This window comes from Megascapheus bottae, chromosome 2, assembly GCF_031878675.1.
Source record: "Megascapheus bottae isolate mThoBot1 chromosome 2, mThoBot2.hap1, whole genome shotgun sequence".
In the NCBI taxonomy this organism is placed as follows: Eukaryota; Metazoa; Chordata; class Mammalia; order Rodentia; family Geomyidae; genus Megascapheus; species Megascapheus bottae.
In genome coordinates, this window is record NC_143510.1 from 73,507,009 (window position 1) to 73,529,580 (window position 22,572).

Consider the following 22,572-nt stretch of genomic DNA (forward strand, 5'->3'; position numbering starts at 1 on the left):
CTGAAGTTTGTGAGTCAATGAACCAGCGCACAATCTCCCAACCCTAGGAACATTTCTTAAATCTCTTTTTTCCATTGATGCTTATCATGTGCCTTGATTCAGTCTGCAGCTCAGGTTTTTCTTAGCTTCACTGAGCATAAAAAGCCTTTTGAGCACCCAAGTTCTTTCCCTACTTCTACTGCAATCCTCCCTGAGATTACTCAGTAAGTCATTTTGGTTAATGTATTCCAGGTAGACTTGGAGAAATCAACTGGCCCATTAAAATCATTTGCCCTCTTTCAAAAGCAGAGTTTTAAGGATTGCTGTTGTTTTCTTTTCCCTATGACTGTTCATCCTTTTCTTTAAGTTTCATCTATATTAAAACTACTTCTATATTAAAAAAAAATTATCCATTAATAATGGTCCAGAGGAGCAAAAGCAAGCTATTATACAGAAACATGTATTGCAAACAATGAGAAGGCTTCCCAGTTAGTCTTTCTTTGGTGGGGAAATATGTTTAATGACCTTATTTACACACACACACACCACCACCAACAACAACAACACCACCACCAACAACAACAACAAATTTTGTTTCATGCTAACCTAGGGGGGAAAATGCTTAAAGATAATAATGATTATTTTCTTCTTGCAGGTAAGGTAAATCATTGAAAAGTGTATAACAGGGAAAAAGAACATTTAATTCGTTATTTTTTGAAAAAGGTCATTAAAATGTGTGAAACCAAGAGAGGGTTTTAGTGTGATGGTTATTACACTGGTTTAAAAACAAATCTAGGTCTCTTTTCTTTCCCTCTAATCAAATGTAGATATTTTCTGGAAGATTAAAACACTTTTTGAAATAGCGTAGAGGGGAACTAAAGGACAATATTAAAATCACACATTGAGCTCTGCCAGCAAACAATGTTAAGGGTTATTTTCTCACCTCCATGCCCTCTAGCAAGATCAGAAACAAGGTTATATATTCCCAAATGGAATCAGGTAGCTACAGTATCTTGCATGTGGGACTAATGAGGCTGAGGTCAGGGTTCAGTTCCAAAACAAGCTGATTAGTGTGACAAGAGTGATGGCCTAGCCAGCCTGGCTTATGCAAAGCATTACAGTCACCTGGAGAGTGCTACTGTGTTTCTTTTTTAAAATGTTTGTTTCTGTTATAAGCTTCACAGCCTTATTTCAAATCAACCAAATCAAAATTTCTGGAATAGGAAAAGGGTGCTATACTGCTGAAGAAATTCCCAGTTAATTCATGAACTAGTCAAGGTTTTGAAATCAATGATCTCCTCAGAACCAGTTCAAACAAGAAGTATGCTCAGCATGACTGCTTCCTGGTCTTCAAAACTGCAAATTCTATACTTTATCTATTGAGAACACTCTAAATCTCCAGGGAATTTGTCCTCCCGCCCTCAAGAGTTGGCATTCTTTGGAGAGGCCATGAATTCAAGAATATTTCCATTCTTAATGACAAACAGCAGGCCTGCCCTCTTAAGAATAGCCCTTCTGCATGCTTCCTTTCAGGCATGCTCCACTGAACATTTTTAAAAAGGCAACCACAACCAAGAAAAACACTAGTAGAACTTACCGTCCCCCCAAAGAAACAGAAATTTCCTTTTGTCCTGAAAAATGGGTACTGATTGCAAATTAAACCCTCTGAACACAGTGGGTATTCACTGTGAACTTACCTAGTCTGCATCTGGAGAAATGTGATGGAGTTTCTTCTCTGGAGAATTCAGAAGGTTTCTCATGGCAGACAAAAATTCAGCCCTGTACATATCAGAAGAAGAAAAAAAAGATTGATCATGATTGCAACAGTGTGAAGTCATACTGCATGATAAATCTGTATCTCCACTGGGAAACTTTTTGGTTGGAAGGGAGGATTTGGAGGCAGTGCATACATCAGGTGGGAGACAAGAAAAGCCTGACTAGAAACTGGTAAGTGAAGTCAGGATATAAGCAAAGTATATCACTTTATTTAATATTTTATTGTGCTAGTATCAAATGTATACAATCTGACTTCCTTTGCTGTTTTTCAGTTAACTATGACAAATAGCTCTGAATTCAAAAAAAGCCATGAAATATATTTTATTGCACAAACTTGAACTTACCTTTTTCCTCTGTTTTTTAGAACATCTTTGAAAGTTTAAAGCACAATCTTAAGTAATTTCCCATTGGAACTTGATATTAACTTCCTTTCTGTCAAGACCTGGGCATGCAAACTCCCTCATCCACAGAACCCTGAGTCCCACCCCACAGAACTGAGCAATCACTTCCATATATGCACATCTTATAATAATTCTCAGTGTCATGGATTCTAGCATTCAGAATCCAATGAGATCTGTCTTTTCATATTTTGACAATAACAATTCATTGACATTTATCTCTCATCCCATTTGTTACATTTAGGGATCATTTTTTGGAAGGTAGAATTCACTCAGTATCTCCTAGAATCTAAATATTCTAAACATAGAATGGACCTGAATAGGAAACTGATGTAATGCACTAGACACTTAAAAAATTCCTGGATACCTTTGCTTATTAAGAGTCAACACAGATGGTTGTCTATCTTCAACTTCACACTGGTGCAAAAGTAAAACTGTAGTACCTGCTGTTTTTCACCTCAGTGTTGTATTTAGTATATTAAATGAGACATTCAACACTTTATTTCAAATGAGACTTTGTTTTAGAAGACTCTATCCAAACTGTACAGTAATGGAATTGTCCTGAGGGTGTTAAAGATAAATTAAGCTTGGGCTAGGGATATGGCTCAGTGGGAATATAATGCCTAACATGCCCTAGCTTCACTCCCCATGACCACTGAAAATGAAGTAATAAACTGTTATGCTATAGTATTACTAGTGTTTAGTGAATTTTTAAACTTGTGCTTATTTAATCATTTAGAATGAATTTATAGGGGAATGACTCTACGGTAAGTCAAATCATCTTTCAAAACACATTTTAAAGCAATGTGCCTTGCACTTGGGAGGAGGTAGAGGCAGGACCATTATGAATGCTAGGGCAGCCTAGGTTCCATAGGATGTGGCCAGGAGGGATCACTACTACACTGTTGGTGGCACTATGGAAGGCAGTATGGCAGTTCCTCAAAAGACTAAACATAGAGCTCCCCTATGACCCAGCAATTCCACTACTTGGCATTTACCCAATCATCCAGAAACAAAGACATATTAAATCCACCAGCACAACAATGTTCATTGCAGCACTATTTACCATAGCAAAGATATGGAACCAACCTAGATGTCCCTCAGTTGATGAGTGGATCAACAAGATGTGGTATTTGTACACAATGGAATTCTATGCTGCTGTCAGAAAGAATGACATCGCCCCATTTGTTAGGAAATGGAAAGACTTAGAAAAGATTATATTAAATGAAGTAAGCCAGACTCAAAGGAACTTAGGCTCAATGGTTTCCCTCATTTTTTTTTTTTGCCAGTCCTGGGCTTGAGCTCAGGGCCTGAGCACTGTCCTTGGACTTTCTCAAGGCTAGAGCTCTACCACTTGAGCCTCAGCACCACTTCTGGGTTTTTTCTATGTATGTGGTAGCGAGGAATCGAACCTGGGTCTTCATGCATGCTAGGCAAGCACTTTAACCACTAGGCCAAACTCCCGGCCCATCCCTCATTTTTTATAATAAGTAGAAACCTTGGGCTCTCCTAGCAGAGATTTGCAATAGAGCAAAACCTTGATACAAAAGGCCATATAGTAGGACGCTAAATGAAAGGATCTCTAGGATATAGAAACATAAGCCATATAATGAATGATTGCTGTTCTTAAGGTACTATGTTATCTCTCATCTCTTTTGCTGTCCCTTGGTTTTCTCATATTGTTACAGTCTCTCACTTTGTTACCTGATATATCAGATATATTTGTATTTGGTTATTTGAAATTGCATAGGGAACGGGGGAAAACAAGATGAGGGGTGGGGGTGGGGGGAAGGGAAATGGGGACCAAGACATGTGAAAGGGTATCAATGTATGGGAATTAATGCACCATCTATCTGGCAAATATCATGTAACCCTTCTATTAATTACAATAAAAATATACTAAAAAAAAAGAAATAGGATAGGGAAGGGGGGAAAACAAGATGAGAGGCAGGGGTGGGGGGAGGGAATTGGAGACCAAGACACAAGAAAGGGTATCCATGTTTGTGAAGTAATGCACCTTCTGTCTGGTGAATATAATGTAACCTTTCTATTAATTACAATAAAAATATATGAAAAAAGAAAGACTTTGTCAGAAGGAGGAGGAAGGAAGGAAGAAGAAGGATAGGGAAGGAGAGAGGGAAGGAGGGAAGGAGGGAGGGAGGGAGGGAGGGAGAGAGGGAGGGAGGGGAGGGAACTCCAAAGCAAAACACAATGTTCTTCCCTAGAGAATATTAACATTAAAGAGGTTTCTTCTCTGTTATTAGAGCTACATGATGGCATAAAATAGCCTCTTTCCTGAATTCATCAGGTTCCTTGACTACAAAGAGGCTACAAAGGTTGAAGCTCAGGTACTGTCATTCTGAGACAGCCAGTGAAGCTGTCTTTCAAAGAAGAGGAAACTGTGGGCAGATGAAAGTTCTGCGTATAAAGTAGATGTTACTACAGTGCATTGTGGTTATATTATGTGTGCCCAAAGGATAAAAAATTCAGGTGTGAAGTGGTGTAGCAAGAGTTGCAAATTAAATAAGCTCTGCACAAGGGGTTTTTCCTTTAGTGTGTCGTAGTAACATGCCCTTGGCTCCAGGGAACTTCATGATTAAGTTGGAATGAAGCACTCATGCCTCATGTTAAATGTAGCAGAAGGGAGGTTATTAAACATTTCTTGTCAATTAATTACCTGAGATAAGCCCTTTTTCACAGCTTTGGTTTCAGGTATGTGGGAGAGTTGAAAACATTTAATTGCCTCTAATTTGTTGCTGTAGTCTCATCATAGCCTATGCATTGTGTTAAAAGTCTATAAGCAGTGTGAAGAATTTGTAAGGGGCTTCATTGTGACACCTCCAGAGGAAGAGCTTTTCTTTGTTGTTGTTTTTTTTTAACTTGGTGCAATAATCGTATCTTTGAGCCACTTTTTTTTAAACTTGTCAAAATTATGGAAATTATGACATGTCAAATATATATATAGTCAATTTTAGTACAATTTGAAGAAGCCTTCTATTGCTCCAAGTCTTTTCTTAATTAAATGTAGCCATTTTCCTAATTCTCACCAATCCTTGGTATCCATCCTGAGAAAAATTCCTTCCTAGAGAGAGGCTAAAGGAGATTGAGGACAAACATTCCTTTGTATCTGCCTAATTTGCTGGTCTGTTTGTTACCTTCAATCACCTGAGATCTGACTACTTCTAATTTTGCTGTATTTTCTTCCATATCTCCTGCTTTTCCTCCTTCTTTTCTGCATATTTCCCTCTTCTTTTCCCTTCTTCCTTCTCTTTCTTCTCCTTTTGTACCTGTACTAGGGCTTGAATTCAGGGCCTTGTGCTCTTGTTAAGCTTTTTCACTTATAGCTGGTACTCTACAACTTGAGTCATGTCTCTAGTTCTGCTTTTTGCTGGCTAATTAAAGGATAAAAGCCCTGTGGACGTGTCCTCCCAGGCAGGCTTCCAAACATTCTCAGTTTTCCACCTCTTAAGTAGATAGGATCATATGGATAATATGGCAGCACATGGCTCCATTTTCTTCATAGGACTTCCTACTAAAATTACATTGCATATTTATTTTTCTTCACTTTTTCTAAATGTTTGTCATATAAAAATGCATAAAGAATCTATATGGAATATATATATGAACAAAGCAATACATTCTTATAATATATACATTTTGTTTCTTGTATTTTATTTCAATTCATTTCTAGTTTGTTTATCCAAGTGGAAGAGTCTCAGTGTACACACATCAAGTATCACACAGGGTATATACATGAATGAAACTGGCTGGCAAAAGCATACCCTAATTTACTAAGCTTAGTGTTTTTTGCCACATGAGAATGCAAATGTGTGTCCATTTTGCCAGATTTTGCAATTTTTAGAAAGAATTTTAAACTACTGATTTTAGTATAAATTTCTGATTTTAAAGAATTAATGATTCATCCTAATTAAACACACACACACATACACACACACACACACACACATACACACACACACACACACACACACACACACACACACACACACCATGTTAGCCAGAGAAAACATACCTTTAGTTCTTATTCTTTCCATGACTTACCACTCTGTGACACCAGGGATGCTGGTATCTTTAGGTACTCTGATGGCTTTGATATCTTCTGATACTCTGCCACATTCAGCATCTCACACCCTTATCCACAACTTATGTGTTGCTCTAACTATTGGGATTCATGATTCTTAAAGGCCAAGCCTGATATTTAACACCATCTTCTTCTCTGCTTTTTCATTTCCACTGGATTCCAGTATTGCCTTCCACATAACCTGTGAAGGTTAGCATCTTTGAGCATTTAACAGAATGCCTTCTATGTGATATTCCCAAGAGACATTTGTAACATCAACTGGAAGAATAGTTCTTTATGGAAGGATGAGCTGGCAGGTTTATGTATGAACACTCATAGAATACTGACATGACGGTTAAGACCTAAATAGGATAGAGCCTCGGATTGAGCTTAAAGAGTTTGGACATTATTCTACTGAGTGAACACATACTAGAAAGTAGATAAAATTAGGAAACATCAGAAAGCATTGGAAAAGCAGCAGGAAGCCTGAATTTAACTCTTTTTCTTTCATTTTGAAAAGATGTTATTCCTGCTAAGTAACATACTATTACTCAACTTGATTATTTCATTGATAAAGTGAAGGCTTGTCTTATAAGTAGATGGAAAAGAATTTAAAGAAAGAGGTTTACTAAAGTAAAGATGAATATGGTGGTGAAAGGGAAAAAAATCTCAAGGTGATGTGATTTTTTGAGAGATCAGTGCACTAGTCAAACTATGAAGTAATGGCATTGGAAATCACATAAACTACAGTACAAATAAAAGGGAACAGTGAGTAAATACAAACATAATGTTCAACATACTTATGTAAAAGTGGAACTCAGTAACTAAGGGTGAGGGTGAGATTGGGACAGTTATGGGGAGAATTAAAAAAGGGGCAACATTGATAAAGTTACATTATACTTCTAAACTAATGTGTTGAATTGAAATTCTTTTGCACAGCTACTTAAGGATAATAAAAATGATTTAAAAAAATTAAAGAATGGAATTTTCTCTGAGTTTGAAGGCAATGGGAAAACATACAGAAATAGACTAATGTGAGCCACCACGATTTACAATTGGTGAGAAGCAGCACATTCAACCGTGGGATGTCACATTTACCTTCTCTTCATCCTGAAAACTCACATTCTTATTTCTAGGGGCAGCACAAATATCTCTTTGCTAGGAAGCCTTCAAGGGAAGTTTCTTTGTCCTGAAACTAAGCAGTGTTTACCTTTACTATTTTTATGAAGACATCTACCATCATCTACAAACTGTAGGATCATTTGCCACCTCTTGTCTCCTCTCTTCTCTCCTCTTTTCTCTTCCATATCTTCCTCTCTCAAGAATCTCTTTGATGTAGAATATTTGCGAGAAGTGTCTGGGTTTTTTTCTATCTTTATATCCTTAGCAACATACTCCACACACTAAATATTTCTTTTCCTTTCTCCTTTCTCTCCCCTCCCTTTTTTTTTCAATTAGAGACTAAGAGGTAATCCCAAGAAGAGATAAGGACTGAAAGAGATGACAAAGAGCCCAGAATATAAAGGGTTTAGGATTGTTCTTTGGGAAATGTCTCATTTTAGAAGAGAATTCTATGTCATAGAACCTAAGAGAATTCACCCCACAAGAGCGTATCAAAAATATTATCAAAAGCCACAGTGATATTAACAATGAGATTATGGAAAGATGATTCAGTTTGGCATTGTATTGTATTTCTTACTTGAATCTTTATCAAAATACCACAAAATAGTGTTCCCAATGAGTTATTGAGTTGTAGCAATTATAAATCCTTGTGATCTTTTTAAATCTATGTACATTATAAAAATCTGAGGCAAAGATAAGATTCTTTTTTCCAAATAGCAACCTATTAAGTAGGTTGACAGATGCTTATCATGATCAGACAAAGCACACTGAATTCTAGAGCATAAGGGAAGGTGGACAGGTTTCATTAGCATAAACCATAGCATGATTCTAAATACTGTTTAACAAAAAACAGCTTTAATTCTCCCCTCATAGGTGGCTGAAGCATAGTTCTGAGGGTTTAAGAATCTGTATGAGTCATACATCACCTCTTCTTGATAGACTTTATTTTGCACTAAGGATCTTCACCCATCGTACCAATGTTGTAGGAAAGAAATCTAAATTTGAAGATCTGTGATTTTTTTTAAAAATTCAGAATTTTCTCCATATAAATCATACTCAAGTCATTTTTAGGGGTCTAAATGTCTTCATGTGTAAAAGAAACCTTCCCTCTACACTGTCAGCTGCTTGGAGCAAGGGCCGTGTTTTGTTTTATTTTTACTCTGTACTCCCTTGCATGCTATTTTATGCAAGTTGCTTACTAAATAAGGAGAATGTTTTAAAGTTGTCTCAAATTCTGTTGAAAATATTCAGTATTCAAAGTTCTACCATATATATACAACTTTTTAAATGGTTTAAATGGTTTCAACCTCAGGTGATGATAACCAGATATGTTCATCGAATACAATAGCACTGGCAAGCTCAGATCCAGAGTTCAAATCCAGAAATCTTCTAGTTTTTGCCAAGTTTTACTAGCTCAAAGTCATGCACATTCACTTATATTTTTACTATAATTAGCTCTTTAAACCAGCAGACTTGAGTAATTGCAACAGAGACTATCAAGCCTAAAATGTTTATCATCTGGCCCTTTATAGAAAAAGTCCACCCTTCTGGAATACAGACTATTGTTCAATTTTGAGTGCCAAGAAAGCATAAGGAACAAAGTCCAGCTAGGTCCCTGGAAGTACGTTTAACTCATGAGTAATGATTCTACTTTGATGATACTGTATCTCCCTTGCAATAGGACAGCCTCAGTGGTCAACAAATACACTTTTCCTTAAGGACTTCTTTTGTCTACTTTATTTCAAAAAAGCTCCTACAATGAGAATTTTAAAAGAAAAACCCAGTACTCCTAAATACTAGTAATTCAGTCATATCTGAAAAGTAGTCCAAAGTAGTTCACATTGCAAAAGCTACTTTCACTTGATTAATTTTGGTTCACTGTCAAGATCATACTATGGCCTCAGAAATAACTCTAGGAAGTTCTTTAAGAAGCACATCTGGAAAGTTTCAATGGTATATCTATTTATTATTGGCTCATTTTAAGACTATGGGATGCTTAAAGAATCACTTTCCTAGATCAGTAAATATGTTTAATCCAAATTGTACTAAATGGACGTAGTCCAGGCTAAACAAAGGCATCTCCCCTCAAATGAGCCAGTCTTTCTATACATAAAAAAATAAGGTGGTAAATTGAAACTTCCAAGTCTTTTTCCCCACTACTCTTCATCACTTTCCAATCTGATTTTGAAAAAGATTAAATCACTACAAGGTGAAGTGTTTAATGACACACAACCTGCACAAGACAAATGGAAGGAGACACAATTCACATTGATTTCACAATATCTTTCTTTTTCCTCTGAGATTCCTTGGAAATCAGTGATAACCACCACTGATGCTGAGGAAGTTTCTCACTCCTGATTTTGCCAGATGAACATGGAGGCTAGTAGCAAGAGAGGGAAAGCCAAAGAAGACTTAGGTATTTTTTCACCAAAAGAATCTGTATTAAACAAGTTGCCTTAAGCTGACTGAGCAAAATGTGTATCAATTAATGATAGATCAACTGCTTCAGATAAAAGCTTATAATTAATGACTCATTAAGGTCCACACTTTATGAACATGGAAAAATCATGGAGCCATTCAAATGCCCAGAAGCAATCTTCCAGTTATGTGTCAGTGCTTAAATGCACTGCTAATTTCTGGGGGCCTGCCATTTGTAATAGTACTGAGATGAATGACAAAGAATTTATGAATGTGAGTCTGTGTTACCCATTACACAAGCCTTCCCCCAGGGACGTGAACCCTTCTAAGCACAACTCCTAATAAGCAGAAATTAAATGTTACTGTCCCATGCCACTAGATGAAAAAAAAAAAACAAAAAACAAAAAAAGAAGAGCATATGCCCAGGGGAAGGGAAGAAAGGATAGATAATTCGGTTGTACATAAATAGTGTGAAGGAAAAGAGACAGGCATCTATTTTAAGTCTTTGCGGCCTGGGAAACCACATTCCCTACACTCAAAGCCAGGAACCCTCTTACACAATAAATAATTCCAAAACCCCACAAGTGCCTGGCTAGGAGGCCAGCTTCCTACAAACTCCCTAAGCTTGGAAAAAGTCATGGATCATCCTGCAGCTTAGAGAGAATTCTTACTTTCCACCTAAGGATTATGATTAAGGCTGTCAGCTAAGGTATATCAGGAGGAAACCAACACAATCCTGTCATTGTTTGTGTTATTTATAGCTTATTGTTTCAAAAATTTGGAAATGACCAGACTCCTTGTGGCAAACTTGAGATCTCATGCATTAACTTGGCAGGTACCTCTCCCAGAACAGATTTAAAAAACAAATTTAAGACATTGTGCTCTGTTCAAGGGAAGCAAGGACAAACCAGAAACTCTCCATTCTAGTGTTTCCCCTCACCATGTGTCTCTCCATTGTCTTGTTGACATTTATATGGGATGATTTTGAGGAAAAATCAATTGACTTCAATTTTCTAACTAACCCTCAGACTATATAGAATCAATGGAAAGAAAAATCCCAGTGTCTCCTGCTGGATTTGTCTGAATTTAGTCTGAGATTTACTCAGCCAGTAAATGCATTTTCGTCAGCAAACAATGCACAAAATACCTCAATATGTAAACTACAGAAAGTCATTAAATGCTACTTTATGACTTTAGTGGAAAGCACTCAACCCCCCCATGTCAATCAAAGCAAACATTTTTGTTTGTTTCTCTCAGCCACTCCAGAATCTTATCTTTAGGGATGTCTTTAATCAGTAGAGGACATTGATAAGATGAATCAAACTAAGATTCCTCTACAAACTTGAAGTGAAGCCTAACAAATGTGTTTTAGCATGAAAGGGAAAATTCAGCAATTAAATTGCTTTTTAAAAAAAAAATCTACTCAAGGAAAACCAACAATTCTACGTTATTTTGTTGTAGCATAGGAAATATGTGAAATTCTTCTACGCCTTGAAAGTTCATGTCTCATCTGAACCGACTCTATAAATAATCTGCCAAGTAGACAGCAGGTATTCTTATCCCTTGCTCTAACATCTCCACATAGCATCCTAAAATGAACAAGCTGGGAAGGTCCTCTATATTGATATTCACTAGTCCCATCAGATGTGTTGCCTCTAGGGGGCATTTCTAGAGACTGCAAGGGAAGTATTTCAGCTGTTACGAGTATCAAACTAGGTGGGTCAAGGCACATCCATTAGAATGAAAATAAAATAAGAAAAAGAAAAAAAATGAACCACTTCAGTGGACCAGCTTTTGTTGTGACAGTAAAATGTCCAATTGTTTTCTAATTGAATTAGAAAATAATATATATAATCATGTTTCCATATATATAAAATATATATATAATTTTTTTACCTGTGCCTACTATGTATAAAGCCTTGGATTCAAAGTCCAGCATCTCAAAAAATTCTTTTTCTGGATGATCTCTGATTTTTTCACCTAAATTTAATGCCACTAGGGCTAAAATACAGAGATTACATTAATTCAGAGTAAGACTAGATAAAAAACAACTTTGGTGAAAATAATCACCTCCTTTTTTTTTCACCAGTGATGGGACTTGAACTCAGGGCCTGAGGACTGTCCTTGAACTTCCTCAAGGTTAGTGCTCTACCACTTGAACCACATCACCACTTCCAGCTTTTTAAATATATGTGGTAACATACTAGGCAAGCACTCTACCACTAGGCCACACTTTCAGCCCCACCTTCCATTTTTAAAGCAAAGTACCTTTGGAAAAACAAAGTTATAATACTAGAATATTATTACATATCAAAAGTGGTAACTCTTTTGAATGACCTCTTCAAATGCCTAAATCAATATTGACTTAGTGTGTTACCAGCTTTTTTGTCTTCCTGATTGTTGCCCAATGTATTTCTTCTATTGCATCTTCTTTCCATCATTTAATATCTCACTTTGTTCTTCTTTAATATACTTTGTATTCCCCTAATGCCTTTTATCTCCCAGCTTATTGCAAACACCAATTAACTAAGCTAACCAACATCTCTGTGTGGGTAGAAGAACTCTATTATCCTAATTTGGTAGCTTGGAAAAGAAGGTTAAATGAGGTCAGGTCACTTGATACCCAATGGTAGAGTCAGAAATGTCTTGCAATTTATCAGGTTATCTGCTTTAACCAGCAACACAAGATGCGGTTCAACTTCTAATCTTCTCATGTCTCTAACCTATATACATAGAGTGAGCACAGAAATACTCAAAGTAAAATTTCCATGTGAATCCATTTGTGCTTCTAAAACAAATCAAACTCCCAAGGATATCAATCTCAGCTCTTATTTCTCCTCAGACAATTTAGCAGCTGAGAGAGATCTGATGAGGACAAAGTTCATATTCTCAAATGTGTTAATGGATTAAACAGAAATGAACTCTTACCAAAAAAAAAATAGAAGCAGTTAGGATTTACCTTTGCTAATAATAATAAAAATGTCTTTCATCAAGCTCTGAAGCTCAAAGTATTAGCTGATACTTATGTGCATTCTTCATTTAATGCTAACAGTTTTTTTTAGTGGGGAGAGAATGGATCTTATTCCCGCTTGAAAGATGAGAAAATTAAAGCACATGGCAATTACAGTGAATTGTGCAAGATCAGATAGCTAAGAAGCAAAGGTTCTGGACTCAAATTCAAATGTTCTGTCTCTAGAACCCATGTTCACAAGAGCTTCACAATAATCACCATGTTGCAAGGGTCAAATGGCCCTCACTGGTCTCTCCACATTAAAAGGGCAGGCTCTCTCGCCAGTGAACATCAGTAAGTATGGTCTCCACACTACATACCAGGATATCTGAAGGACAAAAGAAAGTAGAAGGTGATGTATCTTTTTTCAGATAAGACAAACAGACAGACACAGATTGATCTATATATTCCATATTGTAAATTTGAAGGGAGTGAATAAGTCTCCTTCCTATTTATAATAGGCACGTATATTGAATTTGGTCATTTATTTCTATCTTTTGTGGAAAATATTGGAATTTGAACTCAGGGCTTCGCATTGCTAGGCAAATGATCTACTCCTTGAGCTATATTTTTAACTCCTTTTTCTCCAGCTTTGGAGACTTGGCTAGACCTTTTGGCTAGGCCTACCTCTACCAAAATGCCCCTGCTTATATTTTCTGCTGTAGCTAGGAGGGTAGGCATATACCACCATGGTCAACTTTTCTGCTCAAGTTGAGGGCCTCAGAAACCTTTTTTGGGGAGGTGAGGGAGGTCCCTGGGCTAGCCTAGAAACCCAGTTTTCCTTATATCACACATAGCTGGGAAGAGAAGCCTGTACTGTTGTAGCCAGCTATTGACAGAGATGGAGGACCCTAAAACTTTCCTCTGGGCTGCCTTAACCTTTAATCCTGTGGATCTTAAACTCTCAAGTAGCTAGGATTACAGTCTTCAGCTGACCCCTCAGCTGATCATTTCCTTCATACTGTTCCTAATGTTCCATTAGATTTTCTTAAAATTCTGAGTGAATTGCCCCATTGAAGCAATATTTGCCAATAAGACAACCTCAGATCTAAGTTAGAATTTTGTGCCTTCTGTGAGACCTCTTGCATCTGCCTAGCCAGCTTCAAGGGAGTCTGGGAACCAATAACCTAGGTCATCATATTCTAGCTGTGCCAGAATGGCTAGAAACAGAAAGAGTGTGTCAGTTCCTATCCTTTTCCTTTCTACTCCTTTCTTCAATTAGTCAAAATATTTAGCGCTTCTGGGTGCTTGATTGAGTTTTATATAATATCCAGTACTCCTTGTGCAGTATCTCATTTATGTCTCCCTGAAAACCAAATCCAACCCTACACTGTGGGACCACCAGTCTCAATCAGTATGAAAATAATGAGCTAAATAAACAATAACTATTTCCAGAGACAGCACAGCTGAAGTGTTGATGCAGACCTTTGACTCAGGTGATTTGTTTTCAGAGCCCAGATATAAACTGTACATTTTTGCCTTCTCATTTTAAGATTCCTGGAAAATATCCTACTAATAAACACAGTGATATAGCAAGAGCATAAGATTGTTTTTTATAATAACCTGGAATGCTGAAAGGTATAAATATTTCACAAATAGTATCTAAAGCAAACACACACACACACACACACACACACACACACACACACAGCTTCTGAGTATATCCTAGATTTCTTTTAGAACAAAACCTCATTGGTCTGAGTTGTGTTTTTAGAAGTGGGAGGAAGAGGGCTGCAGAGAAATCTCAGTGATAAGAAAAAGGCTGGGAAAATTAGGTCACCTTTGCCGGCAACTCAAGAACAATCTCAGGTAGGAACAAGCTAATACTATATTTTTCAAAATTGCTTCTAAACTCTTTGTAGGTGAAATAGGAAGGGAGCCGATCACATTCTATATATCCACAATCTGTAGTTTCAGCAACTTAAAAAGATGCCCTTTAAGGCACCAGAGGAGGTTTGAGTGCAAGCCTGGGTTATCTTTTCCTCCTGAATAGCCGTATAAACTCCTGGGGAGCAGATGAAAGCTGCCTTGCAAGACAAAAGCACAGGCATTGCTTCTTTTCTCTATCAGATGGAAGAAAAGGAACTGTAGAAATCCTTTATAGTTGACTATTAAAATTGGTCCTTCCATTTGGCTTTTTTTAAATGTATATATAACTTCTCTAACTTCAATCTCTAAGTGCAACCAAGCAATAAAATTTTGCACTGGATGACCATCAAATATGAAGCTAGCATACCTTAATTCCCTCTTCTTCTAAAGCCAGCATTCAAACAGCTTAAAAGAGAACTGACCGCCATTCGTCAAAAGATTACCTTAGTGCTCTGCTAAGATCTGTCTCCAAATATGAAGAATTTTTCAGGATCTGGGAAAGAAGGTGGAGAATGAGAGGAAATAAACTATGGCTGAGCTGCTTCTCCCCCAACATAGATCAGCTGTTAGAACCCTGTGGCTGGGAACAGAATTAGCTAGAAAAACAAAAGAGGTCAAGGGATAATAAAAGTATCTTGGATAATCGTTCACTTGTGCCAACAATTTTTTCCAGGGAATTAGCTCAAAAAAGACAATTTTCCTGAACATTTAATAAACATCATAGGCCCAAAGATGGATGGAACTTAAGTCATACCTATCCCTGAGGAATTCACAGTTTGGGGAGGAGAAGCAACTAATGAATATCCACATATTAGTATTATTTTTAGATCTGTTCTCTTCTTCTTGAGATGTAGAAACCTAGATGCCATGGAAAGGTTGCTGCATGTACTAGTTCCTCTGCGTGAAATGATCTTTGTGCTCATGATTGGATGTCTGGCTACTTTGCATCATTCATGTTTCATCTTTAGGTAACTTAGTTGGAGAAGAAGACTTGAGTTCCTCTCTGCAACTTTCCCACCAGCTAGAAGTCTATCCTCCAAATGAAAGTGACCAGAAAAATCTCAGCAAAAGGTCACTTATATGCTCATAAATATTTATATACTATTTGACAGACTGATTTGTGTATTGGAAGGATGGTATAACAGAGGTGTGCATGGAGTTCTAGAGTGGATACAGCATAAGGGAGTTGCAAGTGTCCACTAGGAGATCATTAACACAGGCATCTTACAATAAGTAAGTTGCTGTTATTCTTGACTAAGTCAGGAAAGGAACTGAACAAAGAAGCATTTAAGCTTGTAATCAGTGCCCCAACGATAATCACCAACACTGCTTTATCGCACAGCCACACTTCATTCCACATATCTCAAGTGCAGACAACAGGTGATCAAGGTGACAGCCACAAGGAGCAGTTTAAAAGCATGGGTTTTGAGATTGGCAGAAGATAGCGGTGGTTCAGTGTGAGCCTTTCTGAGCTCTAGCCAAGATACCGGTTCTAGCATTATAGGGGAAATTTCATACCCAAAGATCAATCCTAAGTAACCTTTAGCACCACAGAGATCACAGTCAGAGAGGAAAAAGGCAGGACAAGAAGACAGCGTGGAGAGGCGCCAGCCACTCGGAGCCACGTGGAGACAAAGCCTCCCTCCTGCACCTGGGCAGACAGCGCTTCTCGGCAGCGCAGATGTGCTGGCTCCACACAGAGCCACACAGAGCCTGTGTGAGCCCAGAGCCGTCACCTGGCATGGAGTGGACCTGCCAGCTTCATGGAACCAGAAAATCCAGCAATTTGTGAGTACTTCCGTGGACGTTTCTACTTCTGCTCACAGAATGGCATAGGGAAGAATCCCTTCCCCCACCAGCTGAAAGGAGTACCATCTTGACTCCTGGCAAAGACCTGGCCAAAACAACTGAAGCCTGAGAAGTGGCGCTGGCAGTGGCATCATTCAAAAGGGCAAAGATTTATCTGTAAGTGCAGAGAGAGAGAGAGAGAGAGAGAGAGAGAGAGAGAGAGAGAGAGAGAGAGAGAGAGAGAATGAGAGAGAGAGACAGAGATAATACCAATCTAAAATTGTGAACATCTATTGTCTGGCCAGCTAAAGAGCTCTAGGTTGGTTATATCTTATAAATTGTAATCTTGTGCAGTATTAACCTTGTTCCCATTTTCAAATGGGCAGAACAAAACCTCAAGAAAAATGGCAAATCAAAGAATAGCATCCCCCACCCAATATAAACAGGCAATGGAGCAGTCAATGGTAAAACTAGAGGAGAGTCCTCTAAGTGCTATACAAATGCAATTGATAAACATGATTAATGAAAAGTTTGAAAACATACAGAAAGATATACGTGAGGAAGCTATATCTAAATGAGATGAAACCATAAAGAAGGTGATACATGAACGTGAGGAAGTCATAATAACGTATTTACAAAGAAAATTGTATGAATTCATAGAATCCACAAACAAAAAACTGACTAAACTCCAACAAATGTCCAATGAGAGTAAAGCTGCTGAGCTAACCACTCAAATGGAAATCAAGGAGTTAAAGAAGTCAATACACGATCTAAAACAAGACATGCAAGTCATCAAAAGTAAGCAATTGGTAGGAAGGGAGGTAAAGAATAAAGTAGAAAGTATTAATAGCAAGCTAGACAATGCAGAAGAAAGAATCTCTGGGGTTGAAGATAACCTAGTTGTTATAGAGAAAGAACATAAAATCGGTCAAACCAAATCTAGGAAATATGAGAGAATGCTTCAGGAGGTCCAGCATACAATTAAGGCTAATTGGTATTGAAGAAGGCCTGGAGAAAAAGGTCAATGGTATTGGAAATATACTTCAGGGAATCATCTCAGAGAACTTCCCAAATATCCAGAAGGGCAGGCCCATCCAGACACAAGAAGCTTTTAGAACCCCAAACAGACCTGACTAGAAAAGGACATCCCACTGTGACATTATAATCCATACAGGATCAATGGAGACCAAAGAAAGGATTCTAAAACCAGCCAGAAAGAAGATAACAATCACTTACAAAGGAAAACCAAACAAAATAACCACAGATTTCTCAGCAGAGACCATGCAAGCAAGAAGAGATGGGAAGGATATATGTCATGCCCTTAAGACAAATAACTAGCAACCAAGAATACTGTACCCAGCTAAGCTCTCATTAATAATTGAGGGAACAATAAAAACCTTCCATTCCAAGGAAAATTTGCAAAGATGTTCTATACATTGAAAACCAACAAAAACATGATACTGACAAAGAAATGGCACCTAAAAATCATACGAGCTAATTATCAGAACTGTCAAGCCACAGGCCCTAATGAAAGCTTTTAAAAATGGCAGGAACTAGTAAATATTTTTCAATCCTAACTCTCATTATCAATGGACATAACTCTCCAATTAAATAGCATAGAGTGTCTAATGGGATCAAAAAGCAAGATCCACTGTTCTGCTGTCTTCAAGAGACACATATTGTCCAAAACAACAAATATTTTTTGAAAGTGAGAGGCTGGAACAAAGTTTATCAAGCCAACGGCCCCCATAAACAGGCTGGAGTTGTCATCCTCATATCAGATAAAATAGATTCCAAACTAAAATTAGTGAGAAAAGACAAAGAGCGTTATTACATACTAATAAAGGGATCTTTCCTCCTGGAGGATATAACCATCCTAAATATATACACACCTTATCCCGGAGCACTGAACTTCATCAAGCAAACTTTACTTTCACTAAAACTACACATAGATCAAAACACAGTGATTGTTGGTGACTTTAACATACTTCTCTTGCCTCTGGACAGATCAACCAGGCAAAAACTCAACAGAGATACCTCAGAATTGAACAACTGTATGACCAACTAGATCTAACAGACATCTGCAGATTATTTCACCTAGCAACATCACAATATACATTTTTTTCAGCAGCATATGGAACATTTTCCAAAATAGACCACATTTTAGGGCATAAAAGCAAACCTGTACAGATTCAGAAACACTGAAATTATTCTCTGCATTCTATCAGACCACAAGGGCATCAAATTGGAACTGAACACCAATCTCCACCAATGAAAACCCTGTAACTCCTGAAGATTGAACAACACATTTTTGAATCACCAGTGGGTCATTGAGATCAGAACAGAAATTCAACATTTTATGAAATTCAACAAAAAGGAGCACACAAAATACCAGCTCCTTTGGGACATAGCAAAGGCAGTACTCAGAGGAAAATTTGTAGCTCTGAGTGCATACATTAACAAATTGGAAAAATAGCAAATCAACAATTTAATGTCCCACCTTAAGCTCTAGGAATTAACTAAAGAATGTAAAGGGCCTTTTTTGATGAAAACTTTAAAACCCTGAAAACAGAAATTAAAGCAGAACTGAGGAAATGGAAAAAACTTCCATGCTCATGGATTGAAAATATTAACATTGTGAAAATGGAAAACTTGCCAAAGGCTATCTACAAATTCAACACAATACCTATCAATATCCTAATGTCATTCTTTAAAGAAATAGAAGAGGTAATCCAAAATTTCATATGAATAATGAAAGAACCTGTATAGCAAAAACAATTCTTAGGAGAAAGTACACTGCAGGAGAAATTTCAATATCAAACTTTAGACTCTATTACAGAGCTATAAACCAAACTTTAGACTCTATTACAGAGCTATAGTCACCAAAACAGCTTGGTACTGGCACAAGAACAGGCCTGAAGACCAGTGGAATAGAAGTGAGGACCCAGATATTATCCCACAGATCTATGGCCGTCTAATCTTTGACAAGGGAGCCAAAAAAATAAAATGGAAGAAAGACAGGCTCTTCAACAAGTGGTGCTGGCAGAACTGGTTAAGCACCTGCAGAAAACTAAAGTTGGATCCTTCTTTGTCACTCTATACCAGGATTAACTCTAAATGGATCAAAGACCTCAAAGTAGAAGTAGATACACTGAAAACTTTACAAGAAAGAATAAGAGATAAACTAGGTCTCCTTGGCACAGGTTGTAACTTTCTTAATAAGGACCAAGAAACACAACAGATCAGAGAAAGTCTGAATAAGTGGGACTCTGTTAAACTACAGAGCTTCTGTATGGCAAAGGGCACAGCTAGCAAATTAACTAGAAAGCCTACAGAGTGGGAGAAGGTCTTCCCTAACCATACTACAGACAAAGGCCTCATATCTAAAATATATCAACAGCTCAAAAAATGAATCACTCCAAAACTAATCTACAAAGAAACAACCATCCCATTAAAAGAATGGGCCAAAGACTTAAAGAGAGTCTTCTCTGAAGAAGAAACAAAAATGGCCTATAGACACATGAAGAAATGCTCAACATCTCTGGTCATAAAAGAAATGCAAATTAAAACAACTCTAAGATTCCACCTCACTCCAGTTAGAATGGCCAAGATCAAGAAATCTAATAGCAACTGATACTAGAGGGGATGTACCCAGGAGAGATCACTACTACACTGTTGGTGGGAGTGCAAACTCAGTCAACTACTATGGAAAGCAGTATGGCAGTTCCTCAAAAGACTAAACATAGAGCTCCCCTATGACCCAGCTATTCCACTACTTGGCATTTACCCAATCATCCAGAAACAAGGACATACTAAATCCACTAGCACAACGATGTTCATTGCAGCACTATTTACCATAGCAAAGATTTGGAACCAACCCAGATGCCCCTCAGTTGATGAGTGGATCAACAAGATGTGGTATTTGTACACAATGGAATTCTATGTTGCTGTCAGAAAGAAGGACTTTGAAATGGAAAGACTTAGAAAAAATCATATTTAGTGAAGTAAGCAAGACTCAAAGGAACATAGGCTCAATGGTTTCTTTCCCTCATTTGTCATAATCAGTAGAAACCTTGGGCTCTCCTATCAGAAATTCACAATAGAACAAAACCTAGATACATGAGGCCATATAGTATGACACTAAATGAAAGGACCTCCAAGATATAGAAACAAATGCCATATAATGAGTATGATTGTTGTCCTTAATGTACTATGTTATCTCTCATCTCTTTTGCTATCACTTGGTTATTTCATATTATTACAATATTTCACCTTGTTATTTGATATATTTTATATATGCTTATTTGGTTATTTGAAATCAGATAGGGAAGGGGGGAAAACAAGATTGGGGTGGGGTTGGGGGGAGGGAAATGGAGACCAAGACATGAGAAAGGGTGTCAATGTATGTGAAGTAATGCACCTCTATCTGGTGAATATAATGTAACCCTTCTATTAATTACAATAAAAATATATGGAAAAAATTATTATTAATATTGAAGTAGACAAATAATAAAAGAAAAAAGCATGGGTTTTGATTCTCAGTCTTTGAAATTTTGTTCTTCTTGCTGGTAATGAGGAGGCCATACATAGGCAAGCTATCAATCTTCTCTATGCTCCAGTTTCTTGATGCAACATTCATGATAATTCCATAGAAATCTTGAGAAGATAGAGTCAGTTAATGAATGAAATATTTACAAGTTCAAAAACATACCTCTTATCATTAATGACTTATGATGGTACAGAAAAGAAGTAACAATGTGTGCCAATCCTGTTTTTATTCTAAGTATTATGCAAACTAAAAACACATTTAGGATTGGGGCACAGCTTAAGTAGTAGATTACCCACCAAGAAGCACAAGGCCTTAAGTTCAAACCTCAGTACCACCACCAAAACAAACAAACAAAAACCTGACTGGCTTAATTTACACACACATGAGACCAAAGTATATTGGCCCCTTACTGGTGAAGTATGAGTTTCCTAATATCAGAGATGGGGAGGTTAAGCCCAATGTTAATTGTGGTGCTGGGATTTAAATGCGCATGTCAGCAATTCAGTTTTAATTTTCACTGTCGCATTGTACCACCTCATTGAACACCTAATGTATAGAGATCTTATGAGGGGAAAAACCATTTAAGTGTTTTATTATAAGGCTTAGCATGCGTTGAACACTCAATAATAACATGTGCTTTTTTATTTAAAAAATGCGTACAAGATATCAAAGCTAGTAGTAAGGATGGCTCAACACTTCTAAAACACAGAAGCAGCAGAATTCTAAGACAATTAGGAAGCGTCTCAGTAATAATTGGTTGATTGAATTACTGCTGAACAGGCAGGTAAAAGGTGGACTGGCTAGCTCTGGCTTGACCTTGATTTCTGTTTTGAATACCAAGGTCCACCTGCATATCAATCTTTTCCCACCTGTACTTCTCAACTAATTAATTTTGTAGAAGATCTGAGTCTATTAATTATGAAGCAATGGGTTATCACTTGCAGCTGCCATGGTATCTACACAAAAGCAGCAGCCAATTAGCTTATTCTACCTCTCTACCTCCTATTTGCATTTACCTGTGGACAAAAAAGAGACATGCTTATCTGAACCTAGCTCTTTTATAGACAGTCATATCATAACACCAGACAGACAAAAAGTACTTTTAACATACATATGTTAAAGCAAGCAAACTCGACAATAACTCCAAACAAGAATATTTTACAAAGTCTATCCAAAGCAAGCCAAAAACCTGGCAGTGTGTGCTGTCAATGGACTCAGGACCTTGAGGAAGATGGAAATGGACCCAAATTAAAGACACAACTCCCATTTATTCCACATAAAGTCTTCAGTGGCCTTAATGTAAAAATGAAGATTTCTTTCCCTTGTACAAAGAAGCTATTATTTTTCTGTGTCTTATCCTTCTTTTCTGGCCATCTGTCTTAAATGTAAAGGTATCCCTTTTAATTCAAGGCTAAAACCTCCATCAAAGCTCTTAATCTCATCCCCTCCCACTTGTCCTGAGACTCTTGTACATAAACAACTCCCTGTTTTCCTCTGTGATATCAATTGCTGACTATCTTGGTCCTTTCCCTGTCTACAAACATTCTTCTATCCTCTCTTCTACTGAAAACAGCTTCCCCAA

At 37.4% G+C, this 22,572-nt stretch overlaps 1 long non-coding RNA gene across 1 annotated transcript in view; it reads right to left on the bottom strand.

The window, feature by feature from the left end:
* LOC150067321 (uncharacterized) overlaps positions 1-22,572 on the bottom strand; it is a 444,788-nt gene that overhangs the window by 135,665 nt on the left and 286,551 nt on the right. The window contains exon 5 of the long non-coding RNA XR_016539553.1: positions 1,677-1,758. This is a non-coding gene — a long non-coding RNA (uncharacterized LOC150067321). The remainder of the gene's footprint in view (positions 1-1,676; positions 1,759-22,572) is intronic.